Raw genomic sequence first — 20,087 nt, 5'->3', positions numbered from 1 at the left:
GATCCCTAACCTCATTCAGTAGATGATACCCAGAATTCCCATGAAGATGTTAAACATCAGGGATGAGAGTGCCAAGGCTTAGGTGCCCTGCAAACTAAGGGCTTTGGACCGGATTTTTTTCTCATCAATCAACACTGATCATAATGTAAAAAGGAGGAAATTCAGCACAGTACTATGCCTTCTGCTCCAAAACCACATAGCTGGCCCAGAAGGATACCATGATTAAAGGCCACTGAGAGATCAAGAAGAAGAACCAATATTTTTGCTGCAGAAAAGGCTTTGTATGTATGCATGCATGTGCACATCGAGACAACTGGGAACAAGTTTAGAAGCAGCATGATAAATGATGTGGCTGCTTTAATGAAAGGAGGGCTGAACCCACAGGGTAAAGATTTTAGGGATCTTTAGATTCAGAGTCTCTGCAGTCACAAAAACAGCAAATGGCAAACCATGTGGCATACTTTCATAATGCAAGCTTTGACTTTTTGTAGTTACAATCCAGTGTTTCAAACAAATACAGGATAATTTAAAACAAAAAATATGTTTGAATTGGAGACCATGAGGCAATTATACTGAAGTTCAAATTGACTGGCCTAAAAAGGGAAGAAGTTACCTAATCCTTATTTTTATAGATGTATGTAACTTAAGGGTATACATGTGAATGAGCGTAGAAGATAGGTATTTAATTTGGTATATATAATTGCAGAGTATTTGATTGGATGTAGCACATCATGTATCTTGTGACGTCAGTGAGGCTAACTAGAGTATAAACTAAGTGGTAATAGGCAGGAATACAAAGACAATGGGAGTTTTGAATAAGCAAAAGGGAAATATTTCATGAATATATGAAATACAGTTTTTTATGGAGAGTTACTGATATGAGAATTCTCAAACTGTTCCTGATTCCAAAGTCTATGTTTACCTCCTAGTTTCTTTTCCTTATCCTTATCAGTATTCCTTAGCCTTCCAAATATTTTATGGCTAAACTGATGGTTTAATTCCTCTGTAAGGATGTATTTGACTTTTAGCTTGATCTCCAATATTCCTCTTCATAAGCTTGGTTAGATGGAAATTACAGGCTTCAGTAGTTGCTGGTATACAAGTTCAGCAAAAGGTTATTCTTATTCTCAGGTATGATCTGCTTAAGCTGGTGTTTTCCAAGCCTGGGTAAATTACTCAAATTGTGTAAAAGTGGTTTTTCTTTGGGTAACAACACACAAACCCGTTATCCAATCACAACAAGGACATTTAAATTGAGTTAAAGTGTTAAAGTATTTTACTTACATTAAGTGGTGGGATCCAAATATGTGAACAACCGATTCTCTGTGTGGATGCCGCTTCTGGAAGTCCATTCAGGGCCTGGGTAACAAAAAATTAGCTACGGTTCTGTCGAAGTGGTGCGAACCGGCTGAATCCCACTACTGGCACACATTGGATGAAAAGGACTTTCTGATAAATGGTTTTGGGTAAATATAAGCTTGGGAAGCAGTGCTTTAAGTGCTATCATGCATGCCACTGTGCTTTCCCACAAAGTGCTTTTCTTTATATAATTACCTATATCCATTGGAAGTACCTACTATAGAGCCTCTAGCATTTACCCATAGGTTATAAGGCTTTTATTAAATATACTAATTGGATTTACCTGAGAAGATGAATGACCACCAAGCACTTTTAAGAAAAAGTGATCAATCTTAATACGATTCAAAACATGTTGAAATATTATAGATCCTTCTGAGGAAAAAAAGAACTGGATATTTTCTCCACTTTTGTTTTTGTCTTGTTTTCTTTAGTTTCTTAAAGTCCACCAAGAGCACTTTGGCCGGCTGCTAAGAATAGTTTTCATGTGCAGAGTCTGTAACTTTAAAAAGACTTTTTAAAATTTAAAATTGTCTTCTTTCAGTTACTGGGCAATATGAATAAATACCAGTCCTTCTCAAATGTTTCATACTTTCAACAAAGTAATTAAAAAATATGATGAGGCCATTTTGAATTATAGTAGAATATATGAATAGGAAGGAATAAATCATGTCCAAAATGGACAATTTCCTTGTAACAAGGTTTGAAAAGTAGAATGACCAGTCAAAAGGTTCATTAAAAACAAAGAGGAATTGAGAAATAGTAATTCTAAATGTCTTCCAGAATTTCAGAAGGGCAAGGGATCATGCATACTTCTTTGTTTTTAAAATTTAAACAGGAAATCAAATTGACTTTTATTAAATAACTTTAAAAAGATTATAAACAGGCTAAAATATTACAATGTGTCCATATAAGTGATTTGTATAGTCACTTTTAACTATAAAGATGTGGCTGGGTGCACATATTTTACACATGCATATACCACTGGCTATTACTTTAATCAGGGACTTCCTTACTAATATGCTTCTTAGAAAACAAAATTAATCAGAGATTCAAAGCTGTTAAAACAGCAACTGGAATGGAATGTTCTCCTTTTTCACTCCCAGTCCCCAAAGCTGGCTCAGAGGGATACCATGATTATCCACATCCTGAGCCCCGCAAATGCAACCAATGTGGTCTTGGTATTGAACTCTGACCTGAACCCAGACCGGAAAGCGTCTAGATCAGGGGTAGGCAACCTTGGCTCTTTTATGACTCATGGACTTCAACTCCCAGAATTCCTGAGCCAGCCATGCTGGCTCAGGAATTCTGGGAGTTGAAGTCCACGTGTCATGAAAGAACCAAGGTTGCCTACCCCTGGTCTGGATGATCTACTTCATCCAGGGCTTGTTAAAAAAAAAAAGGTTGGAAACTGGATGAAAATTGACAAAAGTGTTGAGTCCAAGGAGAGGCATCTTGGGGTGCACCACCATCTTTTTTAAGGTGATCAGTATGTAAATTACCAAAGATTCCCTTCTATGTAATATATAGACCCAATACCATACTACTTCATTATCTTGGTTAGAATAACCATGTCTACAATCACCATCAGGCTCACTGCTCTATGGTAGCTCTTTTGTTTACAGTCAAAAAGCATTATGGATTAATCTGAATTTGTTTCTCCTCATTTAAGCCCTTACAGACTCTCTACAGTCTCTAGATACTAGTTCAAAGATCCCATGGGGGTAGCCAGTCTGGGGTAGCGATGTATAACTAATATGCAGATTGATGTCCTAATATTTACATGTGTTAACTAAATATTATTTAGTTAGATAGGTACTTGAGAGAGAAGACTGAATCCTGTGGAATGCCTTAGTGGAGGAGCCATGGGTTCAATTGTTTCTTCCCTATAAATACTGACTGGAGCTGTCTACTCATGTAGGAGCATAGCCAATGCAAAATGGTATTACCACCTCCCAGTTTTATGGAAATCAGAGGTGCAATTGAAGAATGCAATTTGCCAGCATTTAATGTTTGTCTTCTGAATTGGCCTCACAGAATTCCTTAGATAAATTTCAATTGAGAAAGCAATGAACTGTGAATCTGCTTTAGTCACAATTTTAGATGATCTCATTGGCATGAAAGTATGAAGACAATTGTGAATTTTAAATATGTTGCTTTAACCTATTTTCTTTGGTACATATAGATGATAACACTAAAGAAAATTGTATATTACATGCACAGACTAATGGATTCATCCTTCTGTTACCACCAGTAATCCTTGGAAAGCTAGTCAGATACTTATATTTAAGGGGATGTCACAGAGAAGAGGGAATCAACCTATTCTCCAAAGTACCTGAGGGTAAGACAAGACGTAATGGATGGAAAATAACCAAGGAGAGAAGCAACCTAGAACTAAGGATAAATTTCCTGACAGTGAGAACAATTAAATCAGTGGAATGGTTTGCCTCTAGAAGTTGTGGTTGTTCCATTACTGGAGGTTTTTAAGAATTGATTTGCTCAGCCATCTGTCTGGAATGATATAGGGTTTCCTGCTTGAGCAGGGGGTTGGACTAGAAGACCTCCAAAGTCCCTTCTAATACTGTTATTCTGTATTCCTACCAAGAAAAGATGACTGACTAATGGAGCCCTACAATTATTTTCATATCTTGAGAGAAATGAAACAAACATTTACAGAGAAGAAAGAATTAATACAATCTGGTAAAGGAGAATAGAAAAACTGTAGAAATTAATTGTATCAATTTTTTATTCCAGAAGATTTTTTTTTATAAATAACAGTATTCTTTTTCAGGAAAACATTTTAAAAACTCTCTTATCCAGATCACGGCCTTCAGTTAACTGAAATATTTATATACAGGTAGTCCTAGACTTACAACAGTTCATTTAGTGACCATTCAAATTTACACTGGCACTGAAAAAGTGGCATAATTGTTTTTCACAGTTATGACATCCCCATGGACATGTGATCAAAATTTGGATGCTTGGCAATTGTTTCATATTTATGATGGCTGCAGTGTCCCAGAGTCATGTGATCATGGTTTCTAACTTAATAGCTGTAATGATTCATTGAACAACTGTGGCAAGGAAAGTTATAAAACACACTTAGCAAATATCTCACTTAGCAACATACATTTTGGGCTCAATTGTGGTCTTAAGTCGAGTACTACTGTATTGTATAAAGAAAGTCAGAATGGAATTATGAATATTTAAATACATAAAAAGACATGCAAATGATTCAGGAGAAGTGATACTGAAATGAAAAGAGCATTAAATGTATTAATTCATAGCTGAAACAATTACTAAACAAATACATTTTTAATATATGTAATTAATTAATATTTCACTATGTAGTTAAAAAGTATTTTTATTTTATTTTTAAACTTGCAAAGGTACAAATTATTCTGAATTCAAATGTCCTTTCACATACTTAATCTATTCCCTCTTCTATTCTTACTTGTCATTTTGAAAGTATATTCTTTCAAAAGTATATTTCTTTCCATATGCAGTGTCTGCATGCAAGAAGATAAAAAAATGGAATAAGCTGTAAGTTGATTTGACATCTATAACTATGGGAAGTAACTGTCAGTTAATACAGTTATAAAACATTGTATTTACTGTATAATCGCAGTGCAAGCCTTCATTATACTGAAACGGAAAACATCATTACTTGTCAAATCAATTAAAGAGTTTCTGTATTTTTAATTAAATTTTGTATTTAATTGCTGACATTTCAATATCTGTCAATTATTTTTGTCTCAGTGCTAAAAGATTTGTGAAATACTGCTGGTGGGACCAAAGAGTATCTTCATTGCACAAAATGAACATTGTTATTATGGGGGGAAAAAGGCAACCCATCTCAAGGAATTATATAGCATCTGCTACCAAAATGAGATCTTTGCTAGTTAAGTGTCTTAGTGCAATAACTATTAATTTGAGGCACAAACTTCTCTCTCCCTCCCTCTCTTCTGTTATATCTGTAATAAAGACATTTATTTATCCATTTAACCATTTCAAGTTCTTAAATTTCTGCTATAAGCTCCTTAACAGAAGATGTAATAAAGTTTCTGGAGAACTGAGATTTATTGCTGTGCCCTGAAGAATAGTATGATAGCAAGTGCTCTCTTGTGGCAATAATTTTTAGCCCTCAGCAGCATCAGTTTGAATATTCGAAAAGCAATGCAATCAAATGAAATAGCTGGACATTTTACATATATTTAATAAAGCATATTGAAACAAGCCAAGATTTATTACACTATATGAACTCAGCTGTTATATAAGTAGCCTGAAAGCTTGATCAGCCAAATCTTTAATTAATACATTAAGTGATGAGACATGGGAGTGATCAGGATTTTTAAGATGTCATTTTTTGGTATCTTCAGATTTTATCAAAGAAGTGTGATTGTGGCATGCAGGGTCTGTTTCATTATATCGAGGTTATAGATCAGTTGAAATTATCATGGATAGTTTATATTTCTGCAAAGATCCTGTTTTTTCGATGCTACATTAGCTATTTAATTCTGGAAACAAATGTGTAAGTGTAGTGCAATGAATGTAATAAATTTATAAAACAAATGTTCCTATGTAGTGCAATGAATGGCTTGGTTTAAGGATTCTGGTAATTTGTGAGTATTTGCTGCCCCCTGCAGATTAAAATGATTATTAAACCATTAAGCCGTTGAAATATACTCATAGCAGCTTTTCAAATGTTTGACGACCAGCTTGAAAAAAATAAATTGCCAGTAGACTTTCAGTTAATCTACCAGCCTAGATGAAAGCCAACCATATCTTGATAAAGTCTCCAGCCGGGCCATCATAGAACAAAGGAAATTGCTTAGGAATATAAGCACAAGGAATCAGAAAATGCGCACAATTCTCATATAGGCTGTAAATGCTTTCCCTATGGGTGCTGTATCAAGTGATGCAGGAAACGTCAGCCAGCTATGGATTATTAGTTGCATTCAATACTAGCTGATACTCTGGGCACCCTTACTGTAACTACTTGGCTGACACTTCCTTTTATCTTTGTGTCCTGCAATGGCCTAATAGCCTGTGGGATGAGAAGATTTAAATTTCTTCTTACTACCTGGTTCCCCCATTTCCCTCACTGAAGGGGTAGAGGGAATATAAAAGAGACTTCTGCCTCTGAAGTAGAACTCAGGAGGGGGAATTTAATCATAGGTTAACCATCACTCCATCAGAAGACACATTAATCCATGTTTCAGATAAGATGACCATTAACAAACCATAAGTGTTCTTAAGAGTTTGGACGCCATGTTTGGTTAAACCTATCTTGGGCCTCTGAATCTCCTATGAGTGCACTGCTAAATAGTGGGTTTCGGCCATTTTGAGATGAGAAATACAAGGCAGCTATAAACTTAACTAAACGAAATCAGCAACAAAGAACCTTCCACCAAGGAGACACAAAAATGATAATGAATTCCTGGATCTATCCATGTATACACCCACTCCTCACTACTCCTCAACTACTGTAGTGTTTGTTAGTTACCAACTCCTGATAGCCCATTAATTTAAGTTGGCTGCTTCCATAAAATTTGAACCTTAATTATATGCCACAGAAAATATACATTGCTTACTGGTGTACACCGCTTAGAGAATGCTGCACTTAAAGCAGTATATAAGACTCATAAATAAATAAATAAAAATAAATAAATTTTGGAGCTTTTGTGAAACGTTGATGATTCTGAAAGTTTTATTTTACATTCGTATTTTAAAAGGATCGCTTTCTGGATTTACAATAAAGCAAAGATTCCAAGAGCATCAAAGACCAGAATGTTCAATTTGAACAAATTATGGTCAGCTAGTATTTCTTTCTGTATATTTCACACCGAATCATACATTTACTTATCACAATACATTTACTTATCACAATATCACAACAGTCTGACCAATGATTAGTTATGTGCACCTACATGGAGGAAAGTGTATAATGGGGTGCCCCAGGGCTTTGTTCTAGGCCCAGTGCTCTTCAACATCTTCATTAACAATTTGGACGAGGGGATAGATGGAGAACTCATCTAATTTGCAGACAACACCAAGCTGGCAGGAATAGCCAACACTCCAGAAGACAGACTTAAAATACAGGAGGATCTGGACAGACTTGAACACTGGGCGCTATCTAACAAAATGAAATTCAATGGTGAAAAAAGTAAGGTTCTGCATTTAGGCAAGAAAAACCAAATGTACAGTTATAATATAGGTGGTACCTTGCTCAATAGTAGCAACTGTGAGAGGGATCTCAGAATCCTAGTAGACAATCACTTAGATATGAGCCAGCAGTGTTCTGCAGCTGTCAAAAAAGCCAACATAGTGTTAGGCTGCATTAACAGAGGGATAGAATCAAGATCACATGAAGTATTAATACCACTTTACAATGCCTTGGTAAGGCACACTTGGAATACTGCATCCAGTTTTGGTCACCACGATGTAAAAAAGATGTTGAGATTCTAGAAAGAGTACAGAGAAGAGCAACAAAGATGATTAGAGGACTGGAGGCTAAAACATATAAGGAACGGCTGCTCTAATTGTGTATGTCTAGTTTAATGAAGAGAAGGATGAGGCGGGACATGATAGCAATGTTCCAATATCTCAGGAGCTGCCACAAAGAAAAGGGAGTCAAGCTATTCTCCAAAGTGCCTAAAGGCAGGACAAGAAGCAACGGATGGAAACTAACCAAAGAGAGAAGCAACCTAGAACTAAGGAGAAACTTCCTGACAGTTAGAACAATTAACAGTGGAACAACCTGCCTCCAAAAGCGGTGAATGCTCTAATACTGGAAGTTTTTAAGAAGAGACTGGACAGCCATTTATCTGAAATGGTATAGGGTTTCCTGCCTGAGCAGGGGGTTGGACTAGATGACCTCCAAGATCCCTTCCAACTTTATTATTATTATTATTGATCATCACACAGTCAGCCAGATGTTCAGACTGGATTTGGCATTTTTGTCTACCTATTGAGTCCTTACCAAGCACCTGGGTTAGCCAGATGTGGCTGTTTGATGGTATTATAGATATCATTGCAGGATGGAAGCAGTTCCTAGTAAGGCTGCCTTTTGCAATTGACTAATGGCGAATTTGTCAATGCCAATGGTATTCAAGTGGTGCTCCAGTTGTTTTGGGATTATACCCAAGGCGCCTATTACTATTGGTACTACCCTTGTTTGCTTTTGCCACAGTCTTTCTATTTCTTTGTATTTTGTTATCTTCTCCAGTTCTTTCTTGTCTACTCTGCTGTCTCCAGGCACTGCCACGTCCACTATCCAGACTTTTTTGTCTTTCTTATGGACAATTAAGTCTGGGGTATTGTTGTTGTTATTATTATTGAATGTACTTAATTTGCTATTTTGATACATAGATCTGTAGTTCTAAGTGCTAAACTAGTAAAACTATTTACAACACTGTACAGAGAATAGTGACCACAGTTAGCCCTAGTGCATACAGACCAAAGGCATGAATCTCCTATATCTGACTGAGATTTGGAGCACTGCTGTGATTGCTGCTATGCGATATTGATTCCTGGGATATCTGAACTCATCAGAAAACTCATATAAAAGCACTGGTCAGGAGTGAGAAGGATATTCTTTAAAGAAAGATTCATCGCTTTGTACTCCAGTAACCTTGTGGTCCTCTTATGACATAGTGAACTGATGAAAGATTCATTCAATTCCAGCCTAATGGAAAGACAACCATTTTCGTCATTCTTCCCTTGGAGAATTGTTCTGTTTTTGATATATGACAAGAGTCACACAGTCTGCCAAAAAATGCTTCAGAGCAGAGAAAGAGAGAATCTAAAACAGAACATCTTTTAGACTTTACCGCGTTTTTCACCTCAGATCATCTGGTTCTGCCGAGGGGTTAATTGCAGTTTTGAAGGGCCATAATAACTAACTACCCTGCTTTTCTGTTTAAATGAAAATGCTCAAGATGGGTTAGAGCAAGCTGACATGAAACTACTTTGACTAGTAAAATATGTCATAAATGTCTCTTTGTACATGCAGAATTGAAATAACTGCCCACTCGCTTGTTTAGCTACTAGAAACAGATTTCACTGAACCAAGAAAGACTGTTTGCATATAAAGGAACATAATAATCCTTGCCTTATACTTGAATTGTAAAATTTCTCATTTGTAAAGTCTATTCTATTCTATTCTATTCTATTCTATTCTATTCTATTCTATTCTATTCTATTCTCCACCCATGTCACAAAAAGCAATTCAGTTAGCAGAAGCATAAAAGCCATCAGTAAAACAACAACAAAAAAAGCAAAGCCAACAAACCCCCTCTCCACATGAAAAACACAAAAAATAACAATCAGTGGCAGAATCCCATCGATACATCATTTTCAATACAGCTATTGAAGAAGTTTTCCATATCACCAAATCCTCAAGTCCAATGAGAAATCTAAATTTCCAGAGAGTTCCTGAAAGCCAAGAGAGTTGGTGCCACTCTAAGCTCCAGGGGAATGAAGTTCCAAAATGTGGCAAATGCTCAGGTTTTATGAAGAAAGATTTGCATAATTTTAGGTTAAGGTATTTAGAAGACAGTTTCCATAGTAAATTTCTTTAAGACTGCACCTTTAAAAACTGTACATGGATAATGGATAACATAGCTACGTGTAAGATTACAAGTTGAGAGCTAGTTTATTTAAAAATTGTCTGTAGCTTTGATCAAATTAGGTGACAAATTTACTCATCCTAGTTCCTTGAGCAAACTAAGTAAAACTGGATCTGATAAGAACTAGGAAGGGAGACCATCAGGGAACATCCTGGTTGTAGGCTAGATTGAAAAATAATAAACTGAAGAAAATGCTAAATAAACCAGCCCACCCGAGCTATCGTCCTTTCTCTAAGAGAATGGGAGGTTTCGAAGAGCACCACAGGCGCCCTTGTGCCATTTGACCTTTCTAGAAATGTGGTAAATATATCAACAGGTAAATGAGGACAACACAATGAAACAACTTAAGACAGGATGAATACAAGGAAGCCAGACTGCTGTCAAGAGCAAGACAAAACATGATTTCTATAAATATTTCAGTTTGGATAACAAAGACTAAAGCAAGTCATCCAGATATGTGGCCTCAGGTGAAATCTGAATTAAGCATGTATTAACTCCAGAGACCTGGAAGCAGTTTTAAAAATAATTAAATGAAAAGCCCACTGACACTTTTAGGAATTGCTATTGGAGAGAGGGCAGGTGGAATCCTTACTTCCTAGGAGTCTTAGGAACATTTTCTGTTCCTCTAACATTTTTGTTCAAAATCATCATCACTGCAAAAAGCATATCTTGAGGTCTAGATTTAGCATACATCTGGGGAAATTATATATATTTTAAAATCAAATATTCAGGGAAATTGTACATTTAAAGAAGTGTACAGTATATGCTTTTAAAAAAGCTATGTTAGAGAAGTTTGTATCTGAAATTCTATATATTAGAAAAAGTTACATAGCAATCTGTATATTGCAAACAATCACAAATGCCGATTTCCCAAAAGTTTTCTTTACCAAAAAGGATGAAACAGAATAATATTTAAAATATATATGCCACTATCTACTAGTAGTAGATTGATTTTTTTCACACTGTTCCTGTAAACACTCCTTGGTAATACATAGATTTTTTTAGTATCACTTTCTGATATTCACACTGACTGGCTTTGGGAACAAAAAACCTAAGGAGTGGAATGGGAGAGATTCTAGCCCAGCTCTCTATTCAATGCAGGAATCCACTACTAGTGTATCCCTCACAGATGGCCATCCAGCTTCTCTAAATATCTCCAAAGAAGAGTTCTCCACTTCCAGGGATGGTGTTTGGAACCTAAATTTATTAGAGCTAAGTAACCTCATAGCATGGCAATTGGGTATGATGCAAAGCACTTCTTGATTAACTTTATTATACTTAACCAGAGCAAAAAATGAACAGCAAAATGCAGTATTTGTCAGCCTTACAAGGAGGATCAGATCTGAAAGCTGACTGCCTAGGAAGTTTAGAGCTACACTATATTGAGAAAGTCTATAGCAGAATCTTATAAACCTGGTTGAGCTTTACCTCCCTTTTCTTTTATAGCCAGTGCATCAAGGAGGAACACGTTTGAGTCTATTCTGAACATTATCTTGATTCCCAGGACTTAAGAAATGTTTCAACCCCTATATATTGGGTTCTTGTCTATTTTTCTCAGGGTCATCTCCCTTGTTCTCAATATCTTTGTTTCAATGCTTGAGAGTTTTAGAACTTATTCAGATTGGACCACAGAGGAGAAGGCTTGGCCATGGCTATGTTAGAGACAGAAAATTGGAATCTAGCAAACTACAATGTCCATAAGCTATAGGCCAATTTATAGAACTACGTAGAACTCTTAAATCCCTTCTGTTTTTTTAAATAGCTTCTTTGTTCTGCATTTTATGACTAAATAATAAGTGTTTGAAGTCAAAAAAGCATCACATCTAGGAAAGAGGAAATTTCTGTGACTGGATTTCCTCTATATGATTTCATTCATGCATTCTGTGCAAATCACCACATCATGTTCTAATTAGTCATCAAATGATATATGTGCAAAGCATTTCCAATGAACAGCTAAGTACTTGGAGTTAATCCAGTTAAAAATTCATTCACATTGGTGCAGCTCCAAGGGGCTTATTTCATTAAGTGATTTTAAGGAAAGAAAACTTTCAGCAGTAAGACTTGTTGGTAAAACAGCTGGGAAACTGCAAAAATATTATGTTTCTAAGGAGCTGTGGGTTGCTGTGCTCCTGAAACTTTATGTATAGCTAGCAATTTTCTGGGGCTGCTGGAGAGATTTTTCTACTCAATTTCAATGGCATTAAAGTGCTCCTTGCCTCCTAAAAGAAAATTGTGCAGTATCTGGAAAGATAGTTTGCAGTTGATGTTTTGGTATCCTATGTGTTCTGTAATTTTTATATCACTATAATTTACAACGATTTGTTTAGTGACCATTTGAAGTTACAACAGCACCAAAACAGGTGACTTACAATTGATCTTTGCATTTAACGACGGGTGGAGAGGAAAGGTTGTAAAGTCAAGCACAACTAACATTTGCCTGGCTTAGCAATGGAAGTTCTGATCCCAATGGCAGTTGTAAGCGGGGATCTACTAGTTTAGGATGGGATTTAAATGCATATATATATATTTGCATTTTAATATTTATATATTTATATATGTTTTGTCTGATTTTGCCAAATTCACACTTTTGCATACTTCAATGTAGGGGAATGTTTGCCTCTGAGTCATATAAAACTGCATAAGGCTATACTTGTAGATATTATTGGATAAAGATAAGACTTTTCCGCAGCATGATTTTTTTTGGGGGGGGGCTTCAGGTGGCAGTGATTCAGGGTAGTTTTGTAGGAGATACTAAGATCTACTATGATTCTCGCAGCTGAATTTTTTTTGGGCTCATAGACATTTCTTTTTCACCATCATAACCATTTGGTGACAACTGGAAAAAATATTAGCCTTATTTTTGTTTATTTTTCTGCCCTGGTGGAAAGTAAAAGAACCTAATTGCTCAGCAAAATTATGTAGAGACAGCCATGTTCAGGACAGGCTGACAGTCTCTATCTCATGTACCAGAAATGACAAAGGCATTCATGAATTTTCCATCAAATTCCTAACAAGATGAAACAGTTTGAAGATGATACTTACTATATTTAATCACCACTACCACCAGTAATCTCAGATGAAATTGTGTTAATCTAGTTGCCAGGGGAATCAAGATTTTATTTAAGAGGCTGCTTATTAGCCACTAAATGACATTGTTTTTGAATATGCAAAATAAAATTACCAGCATTAGTTATCATTTCCTGCTGTTTCTGTCATCTTTTCTGGGGGCAATGTTAAAAACATTGACAAATGGCCTGTTAATAATAGGGAGGTCTCCTTGAATGGCTAATTCCTCTCAAGGTGCAGTAAACAGACAAATTATGAGGTTAGAGTTCAAATCTGTTTTCTGTGATGAGAAATTTAAATGACTGCCTCTAAAAATAATTGCTGCTAGCATCTGATGCTTCTTTTGCCACATGTTCTTATACACAAGCTGTATGCTATACATACTCTCAGTGTTAAATTTAAGAAATCATATTCTCAAGGAATCTGTATTTCAAAGATATTTTCTAAACAAATATGTGTAATGGAATTTGGTGAGCCACAAATGAGGAGGACAAAAAACAAAGTTATTTATTTCCTTGGCTCTTGTGTTTTGTGCGTTCTAACAAACCTTGTCCAATATCAAAATCGATAGATTTCATATTTGAATCCAGTGAAAAATTAATATTTGTGATTTCATGTAGCAAGCCAGTTTGATCTAGTGCAGTGGTTCTCAACCTTTTTATACGGTGACCCCGGACATAAGCAGGCGGCGCGCATGTGTGGCGGCGCCCCCCCTGCGCGGCACGCATGCGCGGCGCCACCCCCTGCATGCTGTGCATGCGCGGTGCTGCCCCCATGCACCGCCCCCTGCGTGGTGCGCATGCGCAGTACCGCTCCCATGCACCGCCTCCTGCGTGGCGCACATGCGCGGCAGCGCCCCTTGCGCCGGCTGACAAAAAAATGGCGGATCGCGTTGTTTGGTGACCCCCGTGAAATGGTCGTTCGACCCCAAATTGGGTTGCGACCCACAGGTTGAGAACCGTTGATCTAGTGCTTAAGGAATAAGATCAATCAATCAATCAAGAAATTAAGGACTAGGAATGGAATGGGCCTAATCCCACCTTAGTCACAAAAACCAACTGGGTGACCATGAACCAATCATTCCCTCTTAGCCCCAGGAAGAAGGCAATGGCAGACCACTTCTGAAAATCTTGCAAGAAAATCTGCAGGGATTAGTACAAGCATTCACCAGGAATCAACACTGACTTGAAGGCATTCTATATGAACTAAGGTTGTACCTTTCTGGAGAAGGCTGTATCAAAACCACACTGCATTACTGTATACCAAATTCCACCACCGATTGAGGTAGCTGAGTACTGCTCATATTATTTGACTATAGGGTTGGAAGTAGGGATCTTTCCAAATCTGCCCTTACAATAGACCTTATGGCAAGGTGTGTACACAGTATCTTTTAACATAAAGTTTGATCTTTATCATCAAAAGAGCTGCTGCCTACAGGTATGTTGGATCTGGTCCTATCAGCTCTGTTGAGATAAAATTCCACTTTTAGAACAATCAGCCCCTCCCCCATGGGTGGAAGCAAAAGGTGGATATGAGATTTGTCTTGTTGTTTGCTTCAGATGGGAAAGTCTTGCTTTATAGGTAGTCCTTGAGTTAGAACCATTCATTTAATGATTGTTTGAAGTTACAATGGCACTGAAAAAGTGACTTACGACCGTTTTTCAGACATACAATCATTGTAGCATCCCCCCAGGGTCACGTGATCAAAATTTGGATGCCTGGCAACTGGCTTCATATTGATGATGGTTGCAGTGTCTTGGGGTCATGTGATCACCTTTTGTCACCTTTTGACAAGCAAAGTCACCGAGGAAGCCAGATTTACTTAATAACTGTGTCACTAACTTAACAACTGCAGAGATTCACTTATCCATTGTGGCAAGAAAGGTCGTAAAATGGGGCAAAACTCAACAACCCTCTTGTTTGGCAACAGAAATTCTGGGGTCATTGGTGGTTATAAGTAAAGGACTATCTATATTTCAGTTCCTCCCTCTTTCTTTCTCCCACCAGTTTTCTAGATAATGCAGCCTGAACCTGTGGTTTTGTAGACAAGCATGTGATCTATCATTCTTGTGAAGTTGTAAGCCTCTCTTGTTCCATTAACATCAGCAAGTCCGAAGCTGCAGCCACACATTATTTAATAAAGAAAGTATCTGCTGAGATTCTCAGAACAAGGCTAAAAGGCTGAAAACTTTATAACAAACTATAAACTCTGGTAACTGTACTTCTTTAAAGTATATAATATTAAGTTCAGAAATTAGCTTAATATTCTTTTTTCTTTAGACATTCTAATTTCTTCATCTCTCTAGAATATTGGTGTGAACTATGTCAGGCAAATGTTACTGAAAACAAAGAACACAGTCTGGGCTTGCCTTTTGCTTCCTGCTATTTGTTTTGTGAGACAATGACAAAAAAAAAAGGATACTTTTGTGGAAATCCTGTGTAATGCCCTCAGCAAAGAAGAAAAGCACTCTGTTTCTTAAGAAGATCCTGTTTCCCCACCAGCATGGTCACCACTGTGTTTAGGATTAACTGTAATTAGTACTCAGAGGAAGGCCACTTGGCTGTGTTTTGTATGACATCCTTTTCTGTGGCTACTAAATCCTGTTTTATTCAATTCAGTTTCTTTTGGTTCACATTACACATTGCGGCACACATTATCTGCACAAAATAGGGTGGTACTACATGCAGGACTGTAATCTGATTTGCCAGTTTTAAATTTACAGAGAGAAAAAGGGAGAAGTTCTAATTTTACATTTCTAATATTCCTTTAGCAGACAACCTTTTCTCAGAAGCAACATGATTGGAATTCTTAAGTACATTGCACACCCATTTAGCTTTGATTTATTTATTAGATTTTCCCCATTTTATTACTTTATAAGTAATTCAAGGTAGCATACATAATTCTCTTTCCTCCTCCTATTTTCCCTACAACAGCAACCCTTGTGAGGTGAGTTGGGTGAGAGAAAGTGACTGGTCCAAAGTCACCCAGCTGGGTTTCATCCTTAAGACAGGACTAGAACTCATGGTCTAGGCCCACACGTTAAGCATTACACCAAACTAACTCTTGCTGAAAATCATAATTATTAATTGAAATTATTATGTACAATATAAATCACAAAGAATCTGAAGGAATTGAAACCATTAATTAAATTTTATAAAAAAAAAACAGTGATTTGCTTTTGTAACCCTTTTAGAAAATTCCCAGAAATGTTACAGAACATTAACGTGGCTGAAAAGTCCATTATATAATGCTGCATTATTAAATTTAAAATATACGGAAGGGGATCAATCTTTTTTAAACAACCCTATTCCACACTGCATATCTGATACAAAACATACAGTACCCATGTCCACAATGGAAACAAATGGACAATCATTCTTATCATTAGCATTAGTTCAGACTGAACAAAATATAACATTTGTATATTTTCTAAAAAGGACCATATAAATTCTTTTTTTAAAAAAATAATTTTTATACAACTCTAATATATATTCAGCAGACTGTGTCATTTTTATACACTTAGGATCAACATTCTATATAATATATATGCTATATACATTCAATATCTAACTCACAAGAGCCTTATGTATATTTCCAATTTTTGTTTCTATTATCTATCCATGTATACCATTTTTCCCAAACTGTGTAAAATTCTGAGTCGTCTTTTTCTTTTAGTTCTAGAGTGAGTTTATCCATTTTGGCACATTCATATATCTTCTGAATGATCAATCCCTCTGGTGGTATATTACGTTCCTTCCAGTATTGCACAAACGCAATTCTTGCCGCAGTTAATATGTGTAGAATCAAATATCAAATATATAGATTCTTATAGTGCCTTTTAAAATGTGATCTGGTTTTTCTCTTCTGCATCTCTACAGACATTAGCATGGATAGAACAGAGCAAATGACAGATTTCGATTCTGTCATTTAGAAAGTTATAACAAACCTGCTTGTAACTTGTTGCAGAACATCAGTGATCATTAATGCTAGAATTCATCTGTTTGGAAACAATGGTAGGCTGTTTCCTATAAAATTTACCTGGGATTAAGTTCAGATGGGTTTATTCCAGTTAAATACTCCAGGTCCCCTCTTTGAGACAGATGGGCAGTTTAGAAACATGAAATATAAATAAATAGATATATGATGCAACTTTTACCCCATGGTGCTTTGTGCAAGGAGCTGATTTTCCCCTAGAGTTTTCTTAACAGGATCTCTTTCAGCTTCTTAGAATTTAGTTACCACATCCTATTGGCAAATCTTTCATTTAACAGGAGGCTTAAAGGAATGATCTCCCTCTTTTGGGGGGAGGGTGTGTGTGTAACAATAAGTAAAATATCCTATATCTTGCTATGAACTTTTTGTAATGTTTATTTTTTAAAGAAACTGCATACAGACACACACAGTAGGAAAATGGCATTACGTTAGATAAATCACCCAATTCCCAAATATAATTTCTTAGGGAAAATAAACTATTAGCTAACCCACAAAACACTTAAGGCACAAAGGCATGATGACTGAGACACTACGGATTAGTAAAAATTGTGAAACAAAGACATTAGATAATATCTGGGAGATAATATTTATAAGCACTCAGTAAACATTTTTCTTAAAACATCACTCCAAAAAGCCATTGTATTTGCTCCAGTATTCCACCTATATTAACAGACCCACCATTGTCCAATCAATGATTTGATATGTGCAAATTATAATATATATTTAATCAATATATCTATGTAGAGTAGTTGAATCCCTAGCCTTTAAGGTTGTTCTATTGCCTCCAGTAATATAATAAGCAACCTCTGCTTCAGTGGAATTGTGTGCTGGTTTCCGCTTTTGAACAAACTCTTGGGAATTTCTCCAATAAGGTACAGTACATGTGAAAACCACAACATGTTGTATTGGAAGAAGGAAGACCTGTGTGCTAGTGTACTCTCAGTCACAGAAGCTCACTGGATGTATTTAGGCCAGTCACTTTTACAGTCCAACTGATCCTACTGGGTTGCTATTAAAGGAAAAATAAGAGGAGGGAGCTTGAATTTCTGAACAATTAGGCAATAAAAATGTAACAAATCACTCTAAGGAGTAGAATGTCAACTGCAAAGAGCTTGAGGAGAAATGCTTTCTTCCTTGCTTACTCACAAGTAGTCCTTCAGTGAGTTAGGCAAAGGAGAAGCAGTTCCCTGCTTTACTGGTCTCAACACCCTTTTTTGTTATTTTTTTTTCTTCTAGGTTTGTTTTTGCTGCACCTAAAATTTATTTGTTTTTCAACAGCTCTGAGCTAGTTCTCTGTTTAACTCCAGAACCAGCTCCCCCGACCATTATTTTGTATCACCCCACTCCTGACATTTAAAGGGTAATTAAACTGTAATTTGTGATTCTCACATTCTTTAACAGCAAAGGCAATCTGTTTCTCTTTCCTGTATTCTGCAATCTTATCCGCCTCACATTTTAAAAATTTCCTAGCGTGCACAAACTTTGTTCCAACCACTGGATTGCACAACAATACTATACACACCGATATCTTGCTTTCCAGTAATAGAGATCGTTAATGGTGTTCCTGATCAGGCTGAAGTCTGTAACCAACAGTGAGGTAGGCTGGCAATTATGGTTCAACAACAGCTGAAAGACTACAGCTACTTATTGCTTCTGCATCATGCTTTGTTTTGTTAGAGAGCTTGAGGAATGATCATCTTTTAAAACTTCTTTCGGTTAAGAGTTGAAGATAATTTTGTATTAACCTGCTGTGGGAACCTGTGGCCTACTTATTAACACTCCAGCCCTGTGAAAGGAGAGTTGGCATTTAACAGTCCACTCACTGTTTCCTTGCACTTCTGCCAGGTTTTTGTCTCCCGCACTGGGCACTTTGGCAAAATGAGTGATTTAATACTTACAACAATTTTCTGCTGAGAACTGAATAAATACAAGAGAGCACATTAGACTTACAAATATCATAAGGCAAAGTGTAAGTGCTCCATGAAAACCAGGCAAATTAAAAACAAAGATGAAGATAAAAACTGATCACAACCGAGGAGAGTGGAAGAGGGTAAGTCAAATGAGAAGACTAGCACATTCTGGATGACTTGCAAAAATGTCTTGATGCCATTTATAAGCAAAATGTACTTTATGAAATTGCTTTTAAGGTATTTGTGCTGGTGACATATTGAAACATTCTATTGCTTTGACTCACACAGCCTGAAATAATTTCCAAACACATTTCCTGTTCCTCTGCAGAAAAGGTTGAACAGCCTGAAAGCTCATGAAAAATCCTCCATTTGGTTTTCAATATCTTCCATTGTTTTTCTGCATAAATATAAATTAGGTGGAAAAGGAAAAAGGTACAAACCCCTCTATTTTGTATTACAGTTAGTCCTCGACTTACAACAGTTCATTTAGTGACTGAAGTTACAACAATAAAAAAGTAACTTTTCACTTTTTTCCACACTTAAGACTGTGCATCCCCCCATGGTCACATGATTAAAATTCAGATGCTTGACAACTGGTTCCTATTTATGATGGTTTCTGTGTCCCGAGATCATGTGATCACCTTTTGCAACCTTCTGACAAGCAAAGTCAATGGGAAAGCCAGATTCATTTAACAACCAGGTTACTAAGTTAACAAGTGCAGGGATACACTTAACAACTGTGGCAAAAAAAGGTTGTATACTCACTTAACAAATGTCTTACTTAGCAATAGAAATTTGGGGCTCAATTGTGGTCATAAATTGAGGACTACCTGTATTAGACTTTTGCTGTATTCAGTGACAAAGGAGGTCACTGCAGCTTTCTAAAGCTCAAAGGTCAAATACACACGGTCATATCTCTGCATTAAACTGCCTGCCAAACAGTTACATTAGTTGGATTATATGCTGCATTTAATCTTGTAGTTATGGTCTACACTTTATTTATTTTATTTACGAGACTTATATACCGCTTTAAGTGCAAGCACTCTCTAAGCGGTGTACACCAGTAAGCAATGTATATATATATATATTTACATTGCCCCCAACAATCTGGGTCCTCATTTTACCTACCCC

This window comes from Crotalus tigris, unplaced genomic scaffold (genome assembly GCF_016545835.1).
Source record: "Crotalus tigris isolate CLP2741 ecotype Arizona unplaced genomic scaffold, ASM1654583v1 scf7180000018073.2002930, whole genome shotgun sequence".
Lineage (NCBI taxonomy): Eukaryota > Metazoa > Chordata > Lepidosauria > Squamata > Viperidae > Crotalus > Crotalus tigris.
Note: the sequence above shows the minus strand (reverse complement) of the source record.